Source organism: Ambystoma mexicanum, chromosome 7q (genome assembly GCF_040938575.1).
Source record: "Ambystoma mexicanum isolate Mex_15411 chromosome 7q, UKY_AmexF1_1, whole genome shotgun sequence".
Lineage (NCBI taxonomy): Eukaryota > Metazoa > Chordata > Amphibia > Caudata > Ambystomatidae > Ambystoma > Ambystoma mexicanum.
The window spans coordinates 723,998,283-724,024,324 of record NC_090941.1 but is presented as its reverse complement, the minus strand read 5'-3'; the positions used below and the strand labels follow the sequence as shown (position 1 = coordinate 724,024,324).

General features: G+C 46.3%; 1 protein-coding gene across 7 annotated transcripts in view; it reads left to right on the top strand.

The window, feature by feature from the left end:
* PARP4 (poly(ADP-ribose) polymerase family member 4) overlaps positions 1–26,042 on the top strand; it is a 2,748,946-nt gene that overhangs the window by 26,865 nt on the left and 2,696,039 nt on the right. The window contains exon 1 of one of the 7 annotated variants that reach the window (XM_069639197.1): positions 8,236–8,255. The exons of the other annotated variants lie outside the window; for them this stretch is intronic. The gene's annotated coding sequence lies outside the window, so the exon portion shown is untranslated. Of the gene's footprint in view, positions 1–8,235; positions 8,256–26,042 lie in introns of those variants that run through there. 7 annotated transcript variants of the gene reach the window in all.

Here is a 26,042-nt window from a genome sequence, read left to right as displayed (position 1 = left end):
GATGTACTCCTATGGTAATATGTTACAAATAGAGGTGTAGTTCAGTGGAAAATAATTCCACCAAGGAAACGCCAAGCTGTGTAATTAAAAGAAGACTTTAATATCCGTACTTGTGCTAATATATTGTAAGCCCAGACAGAGGACAACACTAACATGAGGAGCTTTAGGACGCTGCAGATACACCTGGGAAGACTTGTGGAAAATAAGCTCGGTATTACTCCGACAATAAAGAGTGTGGTCTGTAGTAGATGAAAACCAGGAGAATTCAAGAGAACGTATAGATCCAGAAGGAGAGATAAGGAGGGGGCGGAGTTAGTAGGTTAGTAGGGACCTATCCCTGAGCTGCACAAGGACACACTAAAGGATAGGACAGTCCGCACTGCAGAGCGTACACCAATGCAAGGTCCGGAGAGAAAGATCCACAAGGTAATCTCAAAGAAACATCACAGCAGTCGAGGGTAATCCAAAAGCCAATCCGTAAACCAGACCAAAGTTCGTAGCCTGGGATATAAAGAACGAAAATCAGAAGCAGGATCGAAAAGACAGTCCGGGATACAGAACGGGATGTGGAACGATGATGATTGCATAGTGATTGCACTACAGCGGACCTGTGACATCTAGCTTCTTCGTGAATGCTGATATTTTTGCATTCATAGCCAGTGATGTGGTTTCTGTGCCTTGCAGTTAGAGGTTTAGAAAATGTAGCTTTTCAAAGATGTCGCCATGGTAAGCTAACAGTACAAGCTAGCGTGAATCACACAGAGGCTCTTCTTTCGTCTGGTCTAAACCTAGGAGAAAGTGTCTCACTTTGTTCCTAAATTCATGAATGCGATTTAAAATCTTTCCCCTGGAGAGCCACCTGACCTCCGTGTGAAACAAAGCATCATGATCAGTTCCCATTTCTGCACATGATGTGGCAAACAGACGGGCTCTTGTGGGGTGCATCTTAATGAAATGCACAATCTTTACAACAGAAGTCAGCACCTTTGTGAGTTCATTCCCCATGTTGTGCACAGGCAAAGCTTCCTGGTGTATCACGCAGTGTGTCCACAATATATGTAGAGCTACTGCTAACACTTTTGCTTTTAACCCAGCTCTAGCACCAACCACACATTGAAGGAGCACCAACCCTGCAAATACCAACACACGCCTCCCACTTTAGGCAGTGGGAACTTTGACATTGTTAACTACTTCCTAAGTCTCCAGATGCAGTTGCTCTGCCTTGAATTGGTTTACAAAATAAGAAATCCTCCAATATTTATTTTCTATGGCAGTACCTCACATAAACTGTAAGGCAAACTGACTGTTTAATACCCGATATCCATTCTGTACTGATATCAGAGGACAGGTCAGTAATGCTGCGGATAATTGTGGTGTCGGACATAGGTATAATTTTGCATTTCTCTGCTGCACCGTCACCAAGCATTACCCGGTTGACAGTGAGAATTTTTGGCAGAATTACCTTCTTATCCTCTGTAAAAGGCCTTTTGTTTTCGCCCAGATAGTATGCAATCTGGTAAGAAGCTTTCAAAGCATTTGCAGGCACTGAGGCCACATTTTTAACAGTGTCTTTTTGCTTTTTTATGTCTTGCAGCTACCGTACAAAGAAATCTGTTTCTTTTTTGCTAAATCGGCATGTTTTGTTTCCAAATGCTGCCTTAATTTTGTTGGCTTCAGGCTGTCATTTGCAAATGTAACGCCACAAACCACACACTGCGGCTTAACTTCTCCAGCAACTGCGATCCATGTGAACCCAAAGTCCAAATATGAGACATCATATTTCTGTGTTTTTGCATTTCTATTGTCCGTTTCCACCTCTTCTGCTTTTCGCTTGAGATTCCTACCATCTTTGGGCACTAAGAAACAATCCAGTTCTATGTGAAAATCCCACATTTTAAAGCCTGAACACAAAAAAATACGTTTTTGTGTTGGCTTTAAAATACAGAAATATCACATACTGCCCCCCTCCTTCCCAACCCGCTCATTCACTATTTAATCGGGGGTGGTTAACCCTCCCACTTCCCCGCCCATCACACCTTCCCGCATCAACACACGCATGCTCCCCACACATAGACACATACGCTCACACACGCACACACATACAGTCCAAAACTCACCTGTGCCTCCTGCGACGACTCCGCTGGGGCTCACAAAGCCTGTCAGCCCCTACGCGCACTTGTGCGAGGGAGGGGTTTGACAAGTATGATAGTTCGATTTAGAAAGACCGCTCCGTGCAGTCACAGAGCAGTCTTTCTAAATCAACCTTTTTTCCCCCACTGGTACAGCGAAAAAGATCTTTTGACCTAGTAACAATGATCCATCTGAAAAAGGAACCTGAATCTGTGAAAACACTGCAAACCCCCCACTTTATCGTATATCAGGTTAGTTTTTTAAAACTATTTCAAGTTTTCAAAATTAAAAAAATGGCAAAAACTCAAACCAAAAAAAGATTTATAATGGCAAACACCACATGCAAAGATTTAAAAGGAAGCATGTGAAAAGGTTCTGGGAGACAACGCCCATGCAAAAATGGGTCCGAAATACTGGATGGGAAAAATCATTTTTAAAAAAAAGTCCCCAAAAGATTGAAACAATGGCAAACACCACATGCAAAGATCAAAGGAACCATATGAAAAGCTTGGGGGGAGAGCCTTAGGAAAAATGGGTCAGAAATACTGGTTGGATTAAAAAAACCTGAATGCACATTGCACAGGGCTGATATAAACATTCAGTACTTTTACTCGACCAATGGTACATAGGGAAAATAAATACTTACCTGCCTGCGTGACTGGGTCAAGTGCTTCACTTGATTTTTGTTGCTGGGACACAGGTGGTTAGGTTGATACACTGACACTTGAAGCCATGCTTCTGCAATGAAAACGAACAGTTTGACAAAGATACATGGGTCTACCTGAGACTTCAAAATTAAGATAGATGAGCAGGGGCTAAAACTAGCTCTTGGGTATTCGGCATTAGTTAGTCAGCAGGTCCTAACACTGGGAAACCAGGAGAGAGTACACAGTGCACTGTAAATGCAACTCCCACGTGAGACGTGAACTTTCAGTACTGCCCCAAACTGGACCTGAGAAAGGAACAGCCTCAAAAATAGGTTTGAAATCCGACTCCCAACTATACCTTTAAAATGGCCCCACCATCACCCACAGCAAAATAAAGTTGTTTTTAAAATAGGCATTCTTAACATTGGCAACTCCTACTACAGATGTCAGGATTTTGTTATGGTGCAACTGCTGCAGGGGACTTTGCTGTCCTAGATGGGATGATAGAGCAAATGTGTGGTCCTGCAATTGAAAAAGTACAATAAAAAATTATTATAAACGTACCATATTGACCATACCAATATTTGCGCATTACACTCTGCCAGTCAGCGCACATCCTCCCCTGCACACAAAAGGGACATAGGGTTCAGGGTCCTACCGGGAAATCTCCAAAGGTCCCTGTAGGCCAGTCCACCCCAGCTAACCGAGAGCAGTCAGAGCACATACCTGAAAACGTGACTCATACTCAGTCACAGAGACAAAAAATGATAGAGCGACAGAAAGAGCATCAGCTGGTTATATTTTACTCTTTCTATTCCCTGCCTAGAATAGTTGAGAAGTTCAGCCTGCTGGCATTCCAATCATTCATCTACATATCTTACATAGAATCCGACACAGTAGTGCTTAACCCACCGAGCTAGCTTTCGGAAATATTGAGTAATAGCATTTAGCTTTCACTGCAGTTCGGTGATAGCGCTGAAGTAGCAGAATGCTGCGGCTGCCGTGCCAGAGACGAGGGCCCCTGGCTTCTCTGCAACATATGGTGTTCCATGCAGGCGAAGGCCTGGCACCCACAGCAAGAAGATATACATGAATTCAACTTTGGCACCCAAAGTACTGTTGGTAATGCAGTGATGTTTAGTACATCAAGGGATGCATAGACTCGCTCTATAGTAGATGGCCACCAGGGTAGCTCAGCAGGGTGACAGACTGTTGCTGATATGTTATATATGCAAAACGTGTTCATCTGATGACTTTTTGCAATTACTTATAAAAAAGGAGGTGCTATAAAATGTGTTTGGACAGGGGATGGGTTGCCTCTGTAGTGAAAATCAAAAGTTAACAACCATGAACTCAGTTTAATTTCCTAATAACTGCTGTCAGCATAACAGAAGCATTTATTTGTGATTAACACGTTTGATAAACATAACATTGTAATAAATATAACCTGTAATAAAACACAAAGCAAGGGGCACACAAATTGCAGAGTATTGGTGTGGAGCTCCAACCAAAAAAAAAAAAAGAACCTTTCAAAGAAAACCAGTGCATGCAAGTTTCAGCAGCGTTTTTGAGTTTGGAAATTACTTTTTTCCTATTAACGTGTAAAATGCACATGTGAACAACAATAATGTGTCCAGCATGTAGAATGCCTGCTTTCAACAGTTATGCACGCCCGCCCCCTCCATACCCCTTTGTTGTTCCTTTCAGGACAAAAGAAAAACGGGATGAGCAAATAGAGAGAGATGAGCAAACAGGGCCAGGAAGTGCGCAAAGATAAGGTCACAGATCCCCCCAGCTTCCCTCGGCAAAGCCTGGTCAGGGCTGAGGCAGGGCGGGTCCCGAGATGTGGTCAGACATCTGATGCCGGATCTCAGACCCGGGCAGAGCCGGCTCATGGAACAGAGAGGCGACGAGGCAGCCAAAGCGAGGGCACCGGTATTGTAGGAAATCCGGCCCACCCACAGCAGGTTGCTGGAGCCCAGCAATCTGCCATGGGGGGGCTGCATATCATACAACACCGGCAATGCGTGCGTCCGTCCCCGCTCGACTCCTATCCCACCTGGCCCCCAAACAGGGGGCACAGAGGGAGAGGGGCACAGGTGGACCAGCATTGCAGTGATCCGTCCCCCCTGCTCGCCTCTTCTCCCCACACCTTCGTAGGTTCACAGGGGAGAGGACAGCAGAGGGACCGGGAAAGGCCTGAAGCGGTATCCCTTGACACTGGCGGCACCAGCAGGAAGCAACAACGCTGCCCCAGCAGGAAGCACCTATTTTGTGGCATCGCCCCCATCACGTCGCACTGACTGACCATGTGCATGGGGAGCCAGTGGCTCGCCATGCACAGTTAAGTGAGGACAAAAAAATAATTGTCACTTTTCTTGCCGTCCTGGATCATGTGCCCCCACCCGACATGTGGCCACACCCTCCCAGGTATGAGGCCGCAAACTCCCCCCCCCCCGGGTGGCACCCCACAGATTGTAGACCTCTGCCTACAGTATGGCTAGTTTTAAGGCGAAATACTCAATTGTTATCTTGCTGGCAAGACTTTTTAGGAGTCTGTATTTTCACTGTATACTAGCATAGTATACATGAACATGCAGGCATCTAGTCAGTGAGACAATACAGGGAAATTAAGGGACTCTGTCCTATACAGGCAGACAGTGGAAGAAAACATATTTCACTGCCATTTGGAGGTGGAAAACATGCAAGTAAGCTTATGCAAACAATAAATCCGACTTGCTGCTGGCAGTCGAATTCGGAGAAAACCACTGCCCTGAAATTCCCTCAGCATGCGCGGCACAGCCACAAATCACTTCTGTTTGGAGCCGGGGGTGGGGATAATACTTACCAGCCAAAAAGACACACAATGATCCGCTGTTGCTGCAACCAAAATCAAAATAAGAAAATCAAATCCACTGGCATGGAAATATATCTGCCGCTTTGAAACACTTCCATGATGTATAAGCGCCTTATAAATACCTGCCCATGCACGGCATTGGAGCCGTCCTCCCTCCATGATTCTCTTCCCAAGGCATGTAGACTTCCTACGTGAAAACTTCTTGTTGGGGTGTCTCCCAGAAACCAGGAGCCAGCGATTTCCATCTAAATAGATGATGGTCGCCAAACTTACCCCAAATGCAGATACAGACCAACCACCCAAAAGATTTTCAGTTCTCAAATGAAGCAACCTCCTGGATTAAATCCTTCTTATCAGAGCACACTTCCAGAGAAGCCATTGATGAGGTAGCGGCCGACCCATTACAGTGCCTCTGGGTGTACCCCAAGGATTGTGCCTTTCCCCTACGTTACCCTATATAATGCCTACACAAAACTTCTCTTTTTGGCATTAGACGATATGGGTGTAATCTACACAAACTTTGCGGCTGATCCACAGATACTCACCCCAATCTCCGGCAACCAAAACCAGGATTCTATCCTCATAAACAAAATCTACTCTCTCATCCAAAACTGGATGGCAACTAACAGCCTATGCCTTAAATGTGAAAAGTTCAGCTCGACTGAAAACATTACACCCGGACTACACTTCTATTTCTATAGATGGTACTCCTATTTCCATTGTAAAATAAGTCAAAACCCTAGGTGTGTACTTGGACTCAAAACTAACAATGGACAAACACATCAATTCGCTAGCCTCTTCCACTGCCCACACAGCCAAACTAATTTCCTTCAGTCGACAATTTCTCACCCCTCAGAATTGCATTAGCCTAGCAAGAGCCCTTACCCTGACCAAGTTAGATTATTGCAACGTACCATTGCTAGGCACCACCAAGAAGAACCTAACCAAACTACAATTACTGCAGAATAAAGCACTAAGAGCAGCACTTGGAACCCAAAAAAGGGACCACATCTCACAGACGAGGAGAGAGGTACACTGGCTACATATACAAGCGAGAATACTTCACAAAACGCTCACCATCACACATAAATGCATCTCCCTTAACGCCCCCACTTATCTTAATCATTGCCTCACTAGAAAAATCTCAACCAGATACCTTAGATCAAACGCTAGCACTCATTTACTCATACCTCGCTTCAAGACCTCAAGGGCAGGTTGCTCCAGTTTTACTGTAGCAGCCCCCAGAATTTGGAACTCTCTTCCACTAAACATAAGCAATGAGCCTTCCCACACGCATTTCAAGAAACTGGTAAAAACCTGGCTATTCAACAAATTCTAACCTATCCACCTCTCAAACACATTCATACGTGCCCTGGTCACCACCTTCGTGTAACTATGGTGAGCCCATTTTCTTCCTTGCACTGTATCAATGTTTGTTTTTACTTCTCATGTAACCAGTAAGCATTACAGTAACCTTGTAACCTACACCATAATACCTACGGGTTTGGGCATATTATCAAATGCAATAAATATTATCATTATTATTATTATAAATCAAATGACACTACCTCCACTACCTGGAGACCCACACCACAATATAACCCCCACACCTCACAAAACCCCCCTACACAACACCTTATTCAAATACTCCCTCGTAAAACCAACAATGCCCAAAAACCTCTCAGCCACCTTAACTATGATCATCATTTTCCCACTCTTGCTCTGCATTTTGGAAAGAACAATTAATATCTTATCAAAAACAACAAAAACTTTGCCTTCGTCATCACCAATAAATCACCCACCACTGTGCTATCTTGCAGGTGCTGGAAGAAAATTATTTATTTCAATAGGCTGCTTGATCACTATCTGCATATGAATGGCTTTAGGCTCAGACTTGTTAGCAGGCAATTCGAGGGGTGTGTATGTGGCTGTCCATGTTCTTTAAGAGGTGTGAATGCAGGATGGTGAAGGGAGGCTGCATGAAGGTGCATGCTGAGTGGGACAATGACCCACTAATGGATGTGATTTAAATGCATTTTCTTTCATTGTGTTTTCTTCAGTTGTACTAGAACTGTTGTAAAACACAACGTTGCAGGGTTGAATGGAGGCAAGGAAGGACTGAGGAATGAGGTTTCAATGGGGTAGGGTGTGACGGTGAGTATGGATAGTGTGCAGAAAAGGGGGCGGGGCAGAGGGTTCCACTACTTTTTTAATTACACTTTGACAACTGGGTGTCCTCCATGGAAGAAACGAAAACCCGACCCAACCTCGGCTGCTCCCTTCAAGTTTCTCTGTTCTGCTCCATCTGAACCTCCCCTCCCCCAGTCAGATAACAAACACCACAGTTACTTTTCGCGCACTCGCCTCCATCCGCCATACCTGTCAACATTGCTTGGGTTGGGTCCCTAAATGTCACGACGACTTAACTGCATTTCAGAACTACATGAAATACGTCATCATACCTTAAAGGCATTTCAGAAAGTGTCGGCAAACTTTTTAAACAAACACACAATGCTCTCGGGTCTCATAGGAACTTTAAATGTGTGTTTCAAGTGATCATAAAAAGCAACATAAGTAACTCCCTATAGGAACGCTCATTTCCAGGCTGCCAGCAGCATCAGGTGAGTGCTACCGTTAATTCATATTCCAGCAGATGTTTGTCAGGATTGTATATGTGAGTCTGTGGCTTCCATGTTGGCAAACTACATGTTAGTTGCTTGGTTGCCAATACACCGGACTTAGACGCTAGCACATGTATGTGTGCTGTACTTTTTTCAGTATGGAGCATTAAGAAAATGATGCCTGATTTGTAGAGATAGAATGGCCGGCCTCCTTTTGCATTTAAAAAAATCAAAAAGCTTCACGTTTTCTGACCAGGCAATCTGTCATTCCTTGCCATCAGAACTCAGTTTCTGGGTAAATTGTCTCATTACTTCCAAGAACATACCTCAAGAAATTGGCTTGGAACTATGAGATGCCAGCAAGGCAGAAGGGTTGAGTTAATCAACAAAACAGATGCTTTTCTGAAGGGGCGAGGCAACACATAATCATTGGTGGGGGGTCGGGGGTCTAATTCATATAAGAAAAGCATAGGCAGATGGGGGTCTCTAAAACAAAAAAAACTATGGGCGTTGACTGTTGCAAGGTATCGACTATAGGCGCATCTAGATGACTACTCGACTTGGGACATTTTCCACACTAAACAATCCTTCTATACTAAAAGGGAAAGCCAAGTTGCGAAGACACAGACTAAGGAATCAATCATGCAAAATCTAAAGCTTTAAATAATACGGTTCCCGAGACTACCAAGAGATTTAGAGATTCTCTCCCTTTCAAACGGATAAAGGTACTTTTGAACACTTAGGTATACACGTCACCTGCTCATGACTCTCTTCATATAACAAATATCCTGGCCTTATGGAAGGTGAGTGAGTATGCCCTTGTAATCTTTTGAATAGGGCGGATCTCTGGTCAAGATCATTAATATATGTAGTTCAAGCTTTGCCCATAATCATTCCAGCAAGTTACAGGAGAATATATTTGCTTTCATTTTGGGGCAATAATTACCCTAGTATTCAGTGAAACCTTTTTTAATGCAGACCCCCTGGTGGACTGGGTCCCAAACATCTAAAGGTGCATTGATGCTTTCCAGATGAATTCCATCTTGGATTGGGATAGAAGGCTGAAAGATATCAAACAGTAGCATTGACCCTCGCGCTGTTCAGTCTACCATTTCTTTCCAGCTGTGCTTGGCGGGGAGCCAGCACCCCTGTCCCAACCACAGTTGGTTTTCTGTGGATCTAAGTGATTACTACACAGCACACAATTGCGAATCTCAAAAATCAAATTCCAAAATCGCCCTGCACAGTGATCACATAAATCACATTCCTGGCAATTCCACAACCCCCCCGCCCCCCAACGTACCTTTTCGGTGACACACACAGCTGACTCTCCTCTATCCCTGCAGTGTCAGTTAACGTGGGTCGGAGCTGGTGTCGCAGGGTCCATTTTTCTTTTTTTTTTCTTTATCTCCCCCCCCCAATATCATGGAAATGAGGAACAACCCTGCAACCCCATAAGCCCGTAATGCCAAACACTGGGGACACCCGTTCAACCCCCCACTCGCCATGTTCGTCGTTATGGGTGTAAACTCGCATTTATTCGGGGTTTCTGTGTGGCCAGGATGCTGTGTGAGTGTTTCATATTAAGTTTTGGTGGGCTAACCACTGCATTTGTCCATTTGCCTTTTCTGCCAATTATTCCTTTGCGCATGCACCCTGCTGCGTTTGCTCCTTACCACACAATCACTTGGCATGACACAGTATTTCAAAAGGCAAACTTGGCCGCAGTTTTATTTCCATGACAACAGAATTATTTGTACACATTTGTGAACTTCAGTCTGTAAGTGTGGCGCTTGCTTGCCGGATTTCCTTTGCTTCCCCCTATACTTGGTATAGTAGGCCCCCAACTCCTCCGACCCATTGTACCTGATCCTATCCTGCCCGTGCAGGTGTCCGTGGGTGGGGAGAGCGCCGTTTGTTTTGGGGGAAGCTGAGCCTTATTCGTCACCACCAGACACCCCCGCCGTTTAGGCCCCCAAGAGGCGCTGGTCCGGAAGAGCGAAGACCCATTCCGTTTCCTTCTGGCTCGTCCGGAGTCTATCATTTGTGCTTGGTTGCCCAAACACCGCCACGCCACTAAGTGGGTTCTCGCCCACTGTGGCACCCCTTCTTCCTGTCTCCTTTTCCTCACTCCAGCAATTTGGTACTATGTTCCAACAAAAAGAGCTCCATTCCTTTTGCGGAGAGGTGTACCCCATCTTTTAGAAAGTACTCGGTCGTCTTCCGATCGATAAGGCCATGCCCAATTTGATAAAAACCCCTGCCCCTGCAGGACTTTGCCATGGCCCCATTCAGCTTCCGACCTCGATCTCTCAACTGCCGAATGGTTCTCAGCCCCCCTCCATTGCGCCCTGGGAATTACTTCCGGCCATACGATCTCAGTTTCGCCCAACTGTGCTGGGATCTCCTGCAATGAGCTCGTAATGTCCCCCAGCAGGAATCCCCCCCCCCCTCCCCAGGCTGGTCAGGTCGTTCCTTCCCAAATGTATCACCAACACCTCTGGCTCATGCCGCCTATTCAGCAATTTCCACAACCACCCCTTTAGCTGAGCCCACTTCATCCCTGGCTCCCCGTGCCACTCAATCCTGAACTCGCCGGCTGTCAGCTCCTCCTGCTGCGTCCAGCTCGCCTTGGCCCTTGAGCTGCTGGGAAATGACAAGTGGAGGGAACAGCATGGTTAACTTACATTTATTCTGGCCTGATATAACATTTGTAGCCTCCCGAGATCATCTCCCCAACCTCTTGATGTCCTCCGCCCCCAATTCCCTGACTGCCGCAGGGGTGGTGGCCCCTATTCGGAATGCATGTGACCCAAACTGGCCCCCCGTCAACCCCATCTTTGCCAAACCCTGCGCCATCACTTTTTTCCAAACTGGAAGCGGCTTAGTTCCGACCCGTCTCTGTCCAAGAGCCACGGGGCCTCCGCCTCTGGTGGCAGCCGCTGCCGGAGAAAGTTGGCCACTGCCGTCACTAGGCCTACCCTGCTTGTTTCGATGGCCTGCAGTGTTAGTGCCGCCCCCTTCCCTTCTGATCCGTTTTTGGCCCTCTCACATAGATGACCACTTGGGTGCTGTTTACCTGCACGTCCCTTAAGCGTAACAACCCACTCCCCTTGCTGTTTTTGTTCTCTAACCCCTTCCGGGGATTTTAAGTTAATCAGGCCGTGCCTGATCTTTGGAACACCTCTGCCCTTGCAGAATTTTCACATTTGCCCAATTCAGGTTCCTCCTTGATTTTTGTAGTAAGCCCATTTTAGTAGGCTAAAGCTCCCCAACCAACCTATCCTCGCTCTGCCTTCCCGTGTAGGAGTTACCATGCTGGGAGAGCGCTGTTCCTGCCGAGTGAAGTTTAGCTGTAAACTTTGTTACCATTTCAAGCCCACTTGCCTTTCGCCCCACTCTAACCCCTTGCGGCTTGCCTGTCCCTGCAGCAATTCGCCAAGCTCTGATCATGAACAGAAGGAGCCAGGCCATTTGCCTTGTACATAGGCCTCCTTCCCCTCTTTTGTCCCTCCAGTAAGTCAAAGCTCCCCCGCCGTGATCCCAAAGTCAGCCGACCCGGCCACCCAGAGCTAGCCCTCTTTTCCCTTCCGGCCCCCAACTGTCCTCTATCTGGCATTTTAATTAGCGTCTTACTACCTCTACTGTTACCTAGCCACTGCCTCATCCCCCCTGTTACTTGTTCAATGACCCCGGATGGGTGGAAGATGGGTAGTATTGCAGATCTGTTCATGAAGCCCCGATTCCAAACGCAACCCTGTATCCCAGTGTCCTGCTTAATACCTTATTTTAGCAAAAGGAGCCTCTCCTATTCCCCCTTGAAGCCTGTAACGTCTGCCCCGTGACCCCCCAGTCATACCTACCAACATCTTGCTGTTCCCTGCGTCAGACGCCACGCCAAAAGAATCTTGCTTTTCTTTTTTAACTGGAAGATACCATTAACACCACACAACCCTCACAGCCTGACATAATCTCAACTCCTGTTCTCTTGCTCCAAGCTTAACCCCTTCCTTAATCGTATGCAACCTATTATCCCATACCTGTGGCGCTATAGCCCTCCATCGGCGCTGCTACTCGAAATCAAAAATGTTCAATCCTTCAACCTTTTGTCCTCACCCCTTGGTGTTAAGTTGTTCCATTTTAAGAGGTCCCTGCGCCCCATCAATAGCAATTAGATTTACTTCGACCTGAATCACTCTGTCACCCGAGAGAGTCGACCCCCCCGTAACCAAGCGGTCGGGCATGTTCTAAGGCCAGCATAGCTGATATAAGAACAGGTACCTTAGGTGTTCTAAGGAGGCCTTAGTCCCCCCAACAGTCCCTTAAACTCTGTCGCCCTAGTTCTATTACATGTACTCCCTATACCCCTGACATTCATATGCCCACGTGCATCCCAGCCACTTCCGAAAGGCCACTCCTCCTGCCTTCCTGCCATGCGCATCGCCGAATTCGATAAAGCCCACCTATGCCATAATGCACGTCATGTACTCCATGGTAAAGTAGCTCGCTCTCTGCGTGCGCACTGCCAGCCAAATTCTAATATATGTTTTCCAACGACCCTTTTGGTTGTGCAGAATTAATTGATTATCACAGTGCAGCATTAGGAAGTATGCCTTGGCCCTTTTGCTATCCCCCCCTTGAGGGGACGTCTTCCCATGTGTACACCTTTACCTGTGCCATAAAACTAAACAGGGATGACCATAACCCCATTAACTCCCCCATCGAACAGGAGTTGACCACAGCTGCCATAATGTTCAGGGAAAGCTCTTCCAAATAACTCCCTGCGGGCCTGTAAAGGCACCTCCCTTCCTCCCCTTGTATAACCTGTTTCTTTCAAGCAAGGCAGTGAGTTTAACCCTACGCCGCCATCCTGGTTACACCTTTCAAAATTCACCTGTGAGTTCCGAACAGACCCCGCTGCTCCTCACCTAATGCATCACCTTGCATGTTGCCAAGACGCTCAATCACCTGCTGTCATTCGTGCCCATATTCCAAACGTCGCTTCCCAATAAGGCCCTACGGTGGCCACCCATGACCAGGCTCCCCCATACCTCTGCTATCCCTTTGCACGCTGCATTGTGGGCATATCAATTGTCATAAACACCCTGCCTTCTTCGGCAAGGTACTTCCTCTGCGTGAGGCAACCAAGCTGCCCCTTCTCTCCCGAGATGCTGCCCTGTGTACAATGCTGCCAGCTCCCTTCTGTAAGCATCCGTGCACGAAACCTTCAATGTAGCCATTGCTACCCTAGTATCCCAGGCAGGTGGCAATCCATGGATTAACGGCCACAGATAATCGCGAGCCAGCTGCAGCGTTTGGCTACTCGTATATGCTGTCATTGTTCTATGCGTTGTGCCCTCAAGTACCGGCATGCAGGCCAAACCAACATGACCCACCGTAAAACAAGCGTGGCCGGCAAAGTGAACTGACTGCACTGTGGGAACACGCCCTTCCGCTCCTTACACATATTTATTTATACCTAAGGTGTCCGCTCTCCTTGTGCGCTCGCCGATCCTTGACCTGCCCTACTGACCCTGCTGGGCCCACGGAACCTTCCTGCACACTCCTTTATTCGTCCAGTGCCGGACCCAGTGCATAATACATAACCGCGTGCCCGCTGTGCCGGCCCTAACCGGTGTGGCAATATTGCAAACAAACTTCTGCCCCTTATGTTAACCCCAAACTCACACCCCTATTCGTAAAGCCAAACCCACTGGACAGGTCCCTTGTGACCAGACAGCCCTTGCCGCTTTATTGCTGCACTTTCCCTTCTGCAGTCTACATTTTATTATCGGCAATGACCCTATTTAATCCAAAAGCATTGAATCCAGCCAGTCCCATTATAATGCACCACTCTGTGTACCCAAGCCGACCCGATAGTATGCCTCCCTTGTGGCATAATAGAAATTGAAACGGTACACCTCTATTTATCCTTGCTATCCCTTTGTTTCACTCTTCCTCAAAAGCAACTCTCCAAGCCGACGTGATAGTATGCCTCCCCTGTTTCCACATTCACATCGAAACGGTAATTCATTGCTTAACCCCTGCTGCCTCCCGGGGTAACTCTTTCCACCGACAACTCTGTGTCGCCATGCCGACGCGATATTATACTTCCCACGTTGCCTCATTAACCTTTAACGGTAAGACTTTGTTTAAAACACACTATCCCCCAGCGGTAATTCTTTCAACAGCCCAACTCTATGTCGCCAGGACGACCTGATAGTAATCCTCCCCTGCTGTATGTCAACATTAAAAGGGGTAACCCTCTCTTTAATCCCTGCCAGCCCGACTGGGGTAACTCTTACACCTTACTCCGTGTAGCTAGGCCGATGTGATACTATTCCTCCCATGCTGCATCACAACCTGAAACCGTAATCCTCCCTTTAGCCCCTCTTTCTCCCTTTAAAAGGGGTCATCCAGCGGGGTGCTGCAGACTAGAACTCGGTGACACAATGGAGAGTGAACTGAATGCACCTCACAGTACTGACAGATACACGCGTGCCTTCAACGCCAAGCACGGGGACGACACCGGGATATGTGCTGCTGCCTGGTCACGCTCGCAACCCTAGTGGTGGAAAAAACAAGCCTGCCCCTCAGGATACGTCTCCATACCAAGCAAGGACCCCACCGTCCTCCTCATGCACCTCATGGTCACACGCAGGGCAGATGTATGCCAAGGAAAGTAGGCGCAGTGCATTCCCAAAACCAAGCATGTATACCGCAGGCACCATGCACAGGCATTATGTAAAAGACCTCGCAGAATGATTAACACTACGCCTGCCACGCCCTGGGGCTACTCTTCACCGCACTAAACCACGCACCATTGGGCAGCCACACAGGCATACACTGATAACTTTAAAAGCCATGCTGTTCTACTTCATAAGCAAGCACGCTGAGCCATCCTCTCGAGACAGACGATAATATTGTAACACAACTCCGTGTCGCCAGTCTATGCGACGGCATCCCCCCGTGCTGCCAAATTTAACATTAAACGCTAACCATGTTGAGCACCCGCTATCCCTACGGGGTAACTCTTTTCCTAACAAAACTTTGTGCTGCCAGCCGCTGCCACCGTAAGCGCTGCACATTGCATACTTACTTTAAAACAAGGCAAACTCCTGCAATCCTGACATCATATTTACCCATAATAACATTAAGCACCCGCCGCCGGTCAAGTGTTGACCGCTGCGACTCTGCAAATGTGCCCAATTACTCCGTAAGCGCACGTAACCAATTCAACATCTAACTGCCTGCTATTTATTTACAAACTTGATCTCCCCACCGGATCAGTATTAGTTCCTGTACCAGCTATTGCTTGATCCAGGCATACCTGCAGCAGAGTCCCACTTTGCTCTCTTTACCCTGCTCCTTACCCGACGCCCCTTCATTGCCGCGACGCCGTCCATCCTTCGCTGGAAACCGCCATCACCGGAACCCTTCTTAATCTGTAACGGACCACATCAACACTTCCACAGGGACGGCAACACGAACAGGGAAAAACGAAGTCCTCTGTTCCACGAAACGAAATCCTTCCTGATGGCGAGTCGGCGGCAGGGTCCCACTGCAGGAGCGAGCTGACTTGCCGCCCGGCCCTGCCGCTTATAAAGTGCTCGCCCCGCCCATTCCTTTTGTTAGCCCTTCGCGGGCTTTTGGGCTATTTTGGCGCCCTGGCGCCGCTCTGCCCCTTGACCTCCTTTTCCCAGGGGGAGGGGCCTAGGTTGCCGGCGTCATGACCCCGCAGCGGTTACCATGCTGCCTCCTCCATTTTGTATTGGGGATCTTTCCGTCATCAGCGACAAAACCTCCCGTTTTCCTCGCCGGCTCGCAGTGGGGATGGTATGCTCCTCCTGTAGGGGTAGTGGGGTGGTCCGTGAAGTGATTTCACCTCAGCGCAGGCTGAAGCTCCCCTGCAGAGGGACTTGGTGGAAGATCACCTGTGGGGATAAAACCGGCAGAGGGTGAGCGCGAAGGGGGGAAGTCTCCTGTGAAACCGACCGTGCCAGCTAGCCGCTCCGTGTTGGAGAGACTTCCACTGAAGCCTTCAAGCCTCTGGGCCGTTTTTTCCCTCTCCCCACCCAGGTTTGAGGGGGTGTGCGGGCTGTATCTGCAGGAGATAAGTCGTTGGGTGATGTCCCAGCACCGGCACAGCTGCGAAGGGCCGAACGCTGCCCCCTGGTTTTCCGGGCTGGCGCCTCTGTTGTGAGCATACCTGCCTACATTTGAAAATCAAAATTCCTGAGCTGTATGCCCCGCCCACAGTCACACACAACTCTGCCCATTTTCACATGTCTCTGCCCACATGTCAAAAAGGTCAACTCCGTTGTAATGTGATGTGACGTCAGAAATTTGCAGTTCAAATTGAAATATGCACATTTCTTTAATTTGCCTTTTCACAACCACCCACATTGCATAGGACAAAAGGCATTCGCCTTCCATACAATCAACACGTTAAAATGTGCACATGTAAACTCCAAGAACCAATACAAAGGTTTTCCCTGAATTTTGCAGTACAATGTTAACGTTTCACCTTAGTTGTTTTTCATCAGGTTGTGTAGTGCAGTGGTGAGCTGTCCAGCCTGCAAACCTGATGGCTGTGGTTCAATGGGGCTGAGTCCACCCTAACCTGGGCAAAAAGAACGAAAGGTGAAGCAAAATAAACTCGTGTTATTTTGCTTCACCTTCATTCTTTTTGCCAATGTGCTGGAAGCATTACGGTTATTGCTGCAGAGATAAAGCCACACTCAGACAGGGAGGCCTGGCGGCGAAGTCCTGCAAGCATAACAAAAAAAAAACAAAAAACAATAATTGAAACATTTCCCCCATCAAAATTCCTGAGATTCCAGGATCTTTCCCGGAGATCCGGAGAAATGGTTAAAATTCCTGAGTCTCCGGGAAAAATCCGGCAGTTAGGTAGGTATGGTTGTGAGGGATAGTGCCTAACGGTCTCCCTCTTAGGCCGGGTGACTGCCTTCAGGTAGGAAGGGAAAAGTGTGAAGGTGAGGATCGGGACATCGTACAGCATTAATGCCGTGTTTCCCCTTTGGTGTTTCCACAGACACACGTTCCGGTATTGACAAGCTCTGTCAGCCGGTCATAGCTGAGGCTGGTCCCATTGTTTGCCGAGCGTATTGTTGGCGGATGCGGAGGTTTACACCTCAGTCAAGTATAGTGCCCCCTCCGGGGTACTGTATTGCTATACGCCCGCCTGGTATCAAGTAAAAGAAAGAGCTTGTTGGTTTCTCCCCTCAGGTTTGGTACCATAGCGTTCTCCAGAGGCCAAGTTGGCCCGGGGTTCTGCTGTATGGTCGTTACCCTCAGCGGCCGGTTCATACTCTTTCCCCCGTTCTGAGTAAGGCTTGCTGGGCCCAATCAAACTACCGCACCCTAAATATCATTTTGGGTGCCGCATTTTGGTGAGGCTGAGCGCGGCTTGCACAGCCAATGGAAAGTCGTGGGAGCTGTGCACGTGGTGGAACGGAGGGTCGATTTGTCAGAAAAGAGAAAAAAGACCTGGAGACCGGCTGGTACTTAGCCCTGGGGCCTCTATGGGGGCAAGACAGGTTGGATGCCCGTTGTCTACATACCACTGATGTTAGTGAATAGACGGCTGCTGTGTCCGAATGATATGCCCTGTTTGGACTGAGTAGATACAGCAGCAGATGAGGGGTAGTGGTGTTTAAGTAAACCGACTTAAGCGATCTGTATGTGTTGGTCGATGTACTAAGTGTGGTGTGTTTGGTGGTAGTCTGCAGCTGCCATTAGCTCAGGTGTTCAGGTGCTTCCTCCCAGCACCACCAAGGAACAAAAAAGGGGCACTTGCTTGCAAGCAACAAGGGCCTGGTGACATAAAGAGCAACTGGGAATTGGACAATGTAAGCTATTTAATTATTTATTTACCAAATGTGAAGGAGCTTGCTCGCAGGGTACACAATGGATGCTATTTAGTTATTAATTTACAAAGTGTGAATGAACTTGCTCAAAAGTGGCCCAATTGATGGTATTTAATTATGTATTTAACAAATGTGAAGGAACTTGCTTCCAGGTGGCTCAATTGATGCTATTTAACTCTTTATTTACCAAAATGTGGATGAGCTTTCTCCCGGGTGACCAACTGATTTCATGTAATTAATTGAGAACTATGATCTGGTGTTACACATTCTTTTTTTAAAAAAGGAGGCTGTCAAGCTTGTCGTAGTAAACAAGACTGTTTATTTAACCATGTGCACACATATTACCATTAGGCACCCGGGCTGACCTGCCCACGGGAGAGGGTCAACCCTCCCACAGGGCAAACTGCTCACACTGAGGTCTGTCTTACACCCTCCCATGAGGGTCCATCCATCGCGTCCCCTGGATTGTCATTCGCACTTGTGTGCAGTAAGGTGTTTCCATGCTCAGGACTCCTACAGGTTGCTGTGCATGCTTTCTGTAAGAAGCAGTAGGGATAAAACACCTTACATGGGCTTTTGTTTTTGTAATTTTATTTTCCAGCTGAATGCGCAGTGAAAGCGAGCAAGTTCACGGCTAAGTTCCGCTTTACCGCTCGTGAGGACTCGTGAGGACTTAGCTCTGCACTTGGATGTGTTTTGGACCTTTTGCCTAGCCAGTGTTTCAGTTCGCACTCAAGCGGACTGCTTTCCTGGTTACACCAGCAACAGTGACTGACATAGCCCTGCCCAGGAAAGGGCGTGTTCTTTACTACTCTGTTCCCTACTAAAGACGTTCCTACGCGCACAGCGCGCGCGCACGAGCAAGTTCACGGCTAAGTTCCGCTTTACCGCTTCACCGCGTTTCTGCGGTTGCGGTCTGGCTTCTTAGTGCAGGTGTCTTTTCCAAATTGTGCACACTCCGCTTTCCCTGGTTTTTCGGGCTAGTTTGAGAGTTGCCCTTTCCCCAATGACCTTCGTGCCCTACTCATTGAAATCAAACATGCCAGACTTGGCTTCCTATCCCAAGCCTGGCTGTCCCAGCACTGGGCTCTTCCAAACGAACTTTCCAGCGTTTACTCTATCTCCCAGAAATCCAGTTGACCCCACTACTATCAACCCCACCGTGGGCCCGTTGGCGGACCCACTCCTGACTGGCCCATCCTTGATACAAGGTTTTGCGGGATCTCATCTGTCAGCTGTGGATCAGCAAACGGTACCATGTATGGTGCTTCCTAGTCCTTCCAAAGTGCTATCAACTCCCTCTTGCACACGTGGTATTTCGGATAAAACGATTCTTGCATCGTTAAAAGCACGGAATGTGAGGAGGAAATTTAGCTCGCACTCAAACCATACTCTGTCGCCCATAACTCCAATTTCGCCCTTACACCTTGATAGTACGAGCATCTCCTTGTATGCTAGCCATCATGATACCTTGCAGTCTAAGAAATCCTCTTGTGATGTGGTTCCATCTTGTCTCTCTCCTCCAGGTACTTACTCCACCCCAATAGATTCAGCAATTGCTTCCTTTGCTCTTCCCACACCTCGTCCAGTTGTGCCTGCTCGCAATACATTTGCCTCAGCTATCAGTATTGGTGTTGAACCAGCCTTGCAGGCAATCAATACCTCCATTCTGGGCATGCACAAAATGTTTGATATCCTGCACACAAAAATAGCTACCCAAGGTGCACAACTGGAGGAGTTATTACACTGGAGTCGTCGCCATGATCAGCAGTGCCTCTCACCTACCTCACCATCAGAAAGGCCAGTGGTGAGCCTTGAAGCCTCAATTATCACCTGTGGTAGCTATACTAATCTAGACAGGCACCTAAGTACAGCTTTGCCCCCTGCGATTTGTGTTCCACATGTGAAAAGTGCGAATGTTCCCTCTGTTTTGCCTCATTTTTATCATGTCATTTGTGCAGCTGACGCTCCTCCTAATACTACAACCTCGGTTTCTGTGCCCCAAATTCAGATAGCCCCAAACAACATTGATCTGGTACCTGCTCTTGAGGTGCCTCTCCCGGTTGTAACTACTACTTCTAGTGCCATACTCCCCCTTCCTGTGGATGTCCTTCCGGCAACTCTTGCCGTTGCAGTTCCCCTGGTCTCTCCCAGTGGCAAGTCTAGGACCACAATGATTCCAAAAAAATCGCTTATCACAATGAAAAAAACGAAAAAACAGCTCCCTCGTCGAGGCAACAAAAATACTCTGAATGCCTTTTTCAAAGCTATTGGTGGGTCTTTAGCAGCAGGGCAGAAAGATCCCTCCCAGAGTCAGTCCCCCAAAATACCCTTGGCAACTCCTAACACGGCGCTGCTGCCAGTGAGTCGTCAGCCGTTTGATCAAACAAAGGAAGCAGTACTTCCAGCGCCTATCGATTCCCTGGCACAGATACTACCCCACCCTCCTCTGGATGCTCTGGTTGAGTCCCTTGAGACGCTGGAGCAGCGCAACGAACGAGTTGTGATCGACATACCACCCATTAAAACTGTCTCTTTTGCCTCAGGTACCAGACGGCCCTCCCTCCTAACATCTGTACCGAATCAGGGCCTGTTGAATGACCTGAGACAGGCTGTTGACAAGTTTCTAGAGGAAAGGCTATCTGCAGCGCCCATATCCCAACCCATGTCTACTATGACAGCCCCCGTCCAACTCATTTCTAAACCTTCTGACGCGTCCAACTTTTCTAGCCTTGAGCAGTACAATCTCGAGTCTCAAGTGACTGAGTTTAAAGACTTGCCCCCCCAACAAGCGTACCAATCTAGATTGCCTAATCCTCATAATTCTGAAATAAGGTGTCCTCCATCTCAACCTGCTCAAATCTCTTCCACCCTCTCGGCTTGCACATTTATCTTAAAATGTCGAGATGGTCCTTATCCTGTTTACAATTTGAATAGGAGGAGTGTCTTAAACATCTTTAGTGACATTGATGAATTAAGGGACATTTCTACTCTCGATATAGCACAAATTGAATTCATCTCTGCATCTTCCAATTCTATCATTAGACTATGGATACCATCGACCATTGTTGCCAACACGATCTGGCGAGCGAGAATGGCCCTGTTTGACATGGGTTTCCTATTGGCTCATGAACCACATGATAACACAATTCAATCTAGGGTCACCATCCCACAGCCACGTATCTATGAAAGACAACAAATTGATAGATGTGATACTAATAAGGTGTATGATACTCGAACCTGCATCCAGAATTAACCATCATTGTGTCAAAATGGCAGTCCCTTGTATCTTGCATGTTGGAATACCAGGGGGCATAATCATCTACAGGTTTCTATTAAATCTATGCCTATGACTTTTCACATCCTTGCCTTACAGGAGACCTGGCTTTTAGTCCCCCCTGTGTGGGACGGGTATGAAATTACTCTGCTGCCGGCTACTCGAACTAAAGGTAGACCTACATCGGGCTTGTTGGTTGCCGTACTACAAAGGGCTGGTCTCCATGTAAATGCATGGGCTTCCTTTGGAGTTCATTTGCAACTAGTTAAAATTGATCTGGGTACTGCCTCGCTCGCATTGTTGAATGTGTATAGAAATCCTGTGGCCTGTTCTGATGCACACTTCTATGGTGGCCTTATCTCCTTGTTGGATACTATAAATATGGCAAATAATACCAACTTCACCATCATATTAGGGGATCTTAACATGAATTGCATTGTTAATAATCCATATTCAACAGGTAGTTCTCGGTGGATGCAACTTATGAATGAACGGAACTTTATCATGATCAATGGGGCTCTCAAAGGTGATTCTCCATCCCAATCGACTTGGTATCGCAACAACAGTGCAAGTACACTTGATTACATTTTTGTGGATTCGCCACTGTTTAAACTCTGTCAGGATCTTTCAATCACTGCATATTCTGGCAGTGATCATAAGTTACTTCTTCTGACCCTTTCGTGGCAAACTTTTGCGTTAAAATCTTCTTCAGTCAGCCGTGACTTTGTCATCAACTCGGCTAGGTCTAGACTGAAATGGACAGACTACCGACTTTATGAATTCGAAAAATCAATTCAAAAGAATTTGTATACAGTGGGTGTACAATACACTGATATACTTGCACCGTTTGCGCATACCATTTCGACCCCCAGACAACTTCAATCCAAACACACCCACTCCTTTGATCAGCTGGTTAAAGACCGTAAGACCGAGTTTAGGCGCCTAAAGCGCCAGATTCTATCCTCCACTTCGTGTAATCGTTGGCAAATGCTTACCAAGTTGAAAACACAACACAAAAACTGGTTAAAGGGCCATAAATCATTAATGTTCCAACATGACAGTGAAATAATGTTAAAATCACTTGCCAAAAAAAACTCGGCCCAAACGTGGCATCTGTTACACAATCATGCATACACTAGAGATGCCGATGCACAATTAAATGCAGTCAATGAAACACAATGGATATCGTATTTCACAAACTTATATGCTGATGCGAACTTTGTTCCGGACACCTTTCGCCCTACTAGAACTTTAACTTGGAAGCTGGCTTTTACAATTGACGACATTGTATCAGTCATCAAAAAAGCTAGCCCCTCCTGAGCCGTCGGCCCAGATGGCATTTCCAACGCCATGCTGAAACTAAACCCTGACACATGGGCTCGTATATTGTATGGCATTTTTCAGGACATATTGCACACATGCACCATCCCTTTATCTTGGAAATCTTCCATCATTATCCCGATTTTCAAAAAAGGTGAAAGGTGTCTACCCCAGAACTATCGGCCAATTGCACTACTAGACTCCCCGAGTAAAATTTTCACCAAACTTGTTCTGAGTGAATTTAATAAGTGGACGCTATAGAACTCATTTAGAGATCCGTTTCAGACTGGTTTCGTTGCGGGCATGGGCACCTAGGTCAATCTCTTTGCATTGAACTCTATTAAAGCTCAGTGCCAAGAATCGAAACAACCTTTATTTCTTGCGTTTATTGACCTACACTCCGCTTTTGATTCCATTTCTCGCCCCCTGCTCTTTGCCAAATTAAAACGTGATCATTGTCCACAAACACTATTTGACATTATCTTGGATCTCCACTCTGAGACGTGTGTTTATGTACGATTAACCCTTGATGGAGCTTTGTCCACCTCCATACCCACGGCTCGTGGTCTTAAACAGGGCTGCCTCTTGGCATCATCTGTTTTTAATTATTTCATCCATGACATAGCTTTCATATTTCAAAATCTTGATTCAGATTCTCCAAAAATTAATAATCGTCAGGTACAAACCCTAATGTATGCTGACGACATGGTACTGTTATCAAAAACTCAAATTGGCTTGCAGAAACTGCTGACTGCTTTTGAATCTTATATGATTCGTAACGAATTAAAAATTAACTCCAATAAATCTCAGATAATGCTGTATCAACCAACCAAAAGAAATAAATCATTTAACTGGTACATTAATCAGGCACAATTGTTGATTGTGCCGCAATACACCTACCTAGGTGTGATACTTGAATTGCGTGGGTCCTTCAATGCTCAAGTGGACGGGATTCTGAAAAAGGTGACAACGGCCACGTCACAAGCTAGTCTGATTATGTCTAGATATGGCAAATTTTCCATCATTCCGGCCCTTGCTTACTGGAATCAGAAAGCAGTGCCGTCAATATTGTATGGGCTTGAAACTTTTACATGTCAGTCTAAATTTGTCTTCCACAAATGGGAAAGCCAGTTTTGGAAAAAGATACTACAATTACCAGCGTGCATCCCCATTTCGTGGATTAGATATGAACTAGGCCTAATCTCACTTGAAACCCAATATATTTGGCGTCTATGTGCGCTTTTCAGAAAATGCCTTCTTGCATCCAGGGATCACACTCTCCTTTCAGAACTTGCTCTGCATATGTTTCATACTACACAAACATTTTTTGCCTCTTGGGTGACTACTGCCTACTCTGCATTGAGCAGTGCTGATATCTCCCTTGATACATTAATTAACAATCCTGATAAAGCTAAACGTCAGCTATATGAATTTGACTGGATTAAGACAAATGAACTGTGTTTATCCTATTGTGATGGTAATGTTTCCCGTTTTCCTCCAAAAAAGATGAGAACACCCCATCCTTATCTAGTCAAAGCCCCAGCAGTCAATATCCGCTCTGCAATTATGCGTCTACGTTTTAACATTTGGCCAACCAAAGCCATTCTTCATAGACGCAAGCAAATAACAGATCGTGAAAACTTCTGTCGTTTTTGTAAGAACAATAGTCAACCTGAGACTTTGGAGCATCTTATCATTGAGTGTCCTGCTCTCACCCTTCATAGACTCAAGTTCCTAGGCCGACATTGTCGGCATTTAGGTTTCCTAGACTATGAATCCTCATGGCTTACAATTCTGAACTCTACGTACCTGCCTATTCAAACTGCAGTTGTCAAATTTATTGAAAGCTTGTCCTTGACAAATTCAAATGGTTAAACTCTTTGATGATCTACCGTCTATCCTTTTGCTATCGTGTTTTGCTATTTATGCTATGAACCAATGACTGTATTTTCTTTTAACTATGTTTTAACTTGGTTTATGTGCGTGGTAAATTGTTAACTTATCTTTTGTAAATACCACTAGATGTCGTATCCTGTTGTTTTTATACCATGTCTTTGTCATAACAGTTTTATCTGTATTGTAAATTTCTGTTTACCATTCTACTTTGTATAATATTTATTGTTGTGTTTCTCCTTCTTCTTTTGTAACATCTTGAAAGGTTGATTTGTTTCAACCATATCAATAAAAAAAAAAAAAAAAAGCGCATTCAGCATTTTTTTCTCTATTTCGAGCAATACCCTTTTTCTGTGTTTCTAGAGATTGAGCTCTTTGCATTATTGGGTATCCCTGGATTAGGATCTTTCACACCCATTTAAATAATCGTTACTTGACCGCATTACACAAAAGGTGCTTTGGAAAAGCTAGGAATCCCTCACTATATCCTCTATAATCTGAGGTGAAGCTCCCATTTGAATCCGGGCAGATCCACTCAGCCAGCCCTTCATCCTTCTCAGGTCGATAAAATTAGTACCATTTAAGTTGGGTAACGATAAACATCTGTTATCTGTCAAGAGCGCCACGATGTCCCTCTAGGGGTGAACATGCTCTCTACAAATACACCTGTTCTGTTATTTGCATCTTCTTATTATACAGTAATGGTTCTGTTATGTACAACTCTCTCACTGAGTTTCACAAAGAGGGGAGGGTAGTGGGGTCCAGAACCCTCAGAGGCCTGGAAATCTTGTTGCGTGATGGCATTGCCACATGTAGAATCTCTCGCCTGTACAACCTACTAGATTGTGCAAGCCCAGCTGACACACAGGCTTGCATGTTAAGAAGGGAGCAATAATCGGTAATGTTCATCACAGATGGGTCATGGAGTCAGATTTGGGAAAGGTCTTCCAAATGTAAATCTATAATGAAGCTGCATACAAAGTCTGTTTCCGTTGGCATGGCTACCTAGTAAATACATAATGCATAAGATTCGGCCGCTGAGTGTTGAAGGAACTGCAGTGAAATTGGAGATCTGGGTCACTTGTTGGAGGTGCCCAAAAGCTCATTTAGTCATGGGTGATGATGTTGGGGGTGATTTTAACCCTGAATACCCACCCATAAATGCTGACTGTCACACTTTGGCACAATTTGGGAAATATCCCAATGACCCTATATTAGCTAATTGTTGGGTGTGGTCTAGGGGGTTCTGGTGTTGGAGTTTTTTTCACTGTTATCTTCCAGTAGATTCCTGATCTAGCTAAAGAGAAGGTCTCTGTTCGTTGATAAGGATAAAGTATGTCCATTCGTAGATCACCATTACTTAAAGGTTTTTCGCTGACATAACTTGTTGGTTTGGGGATTTTTCCA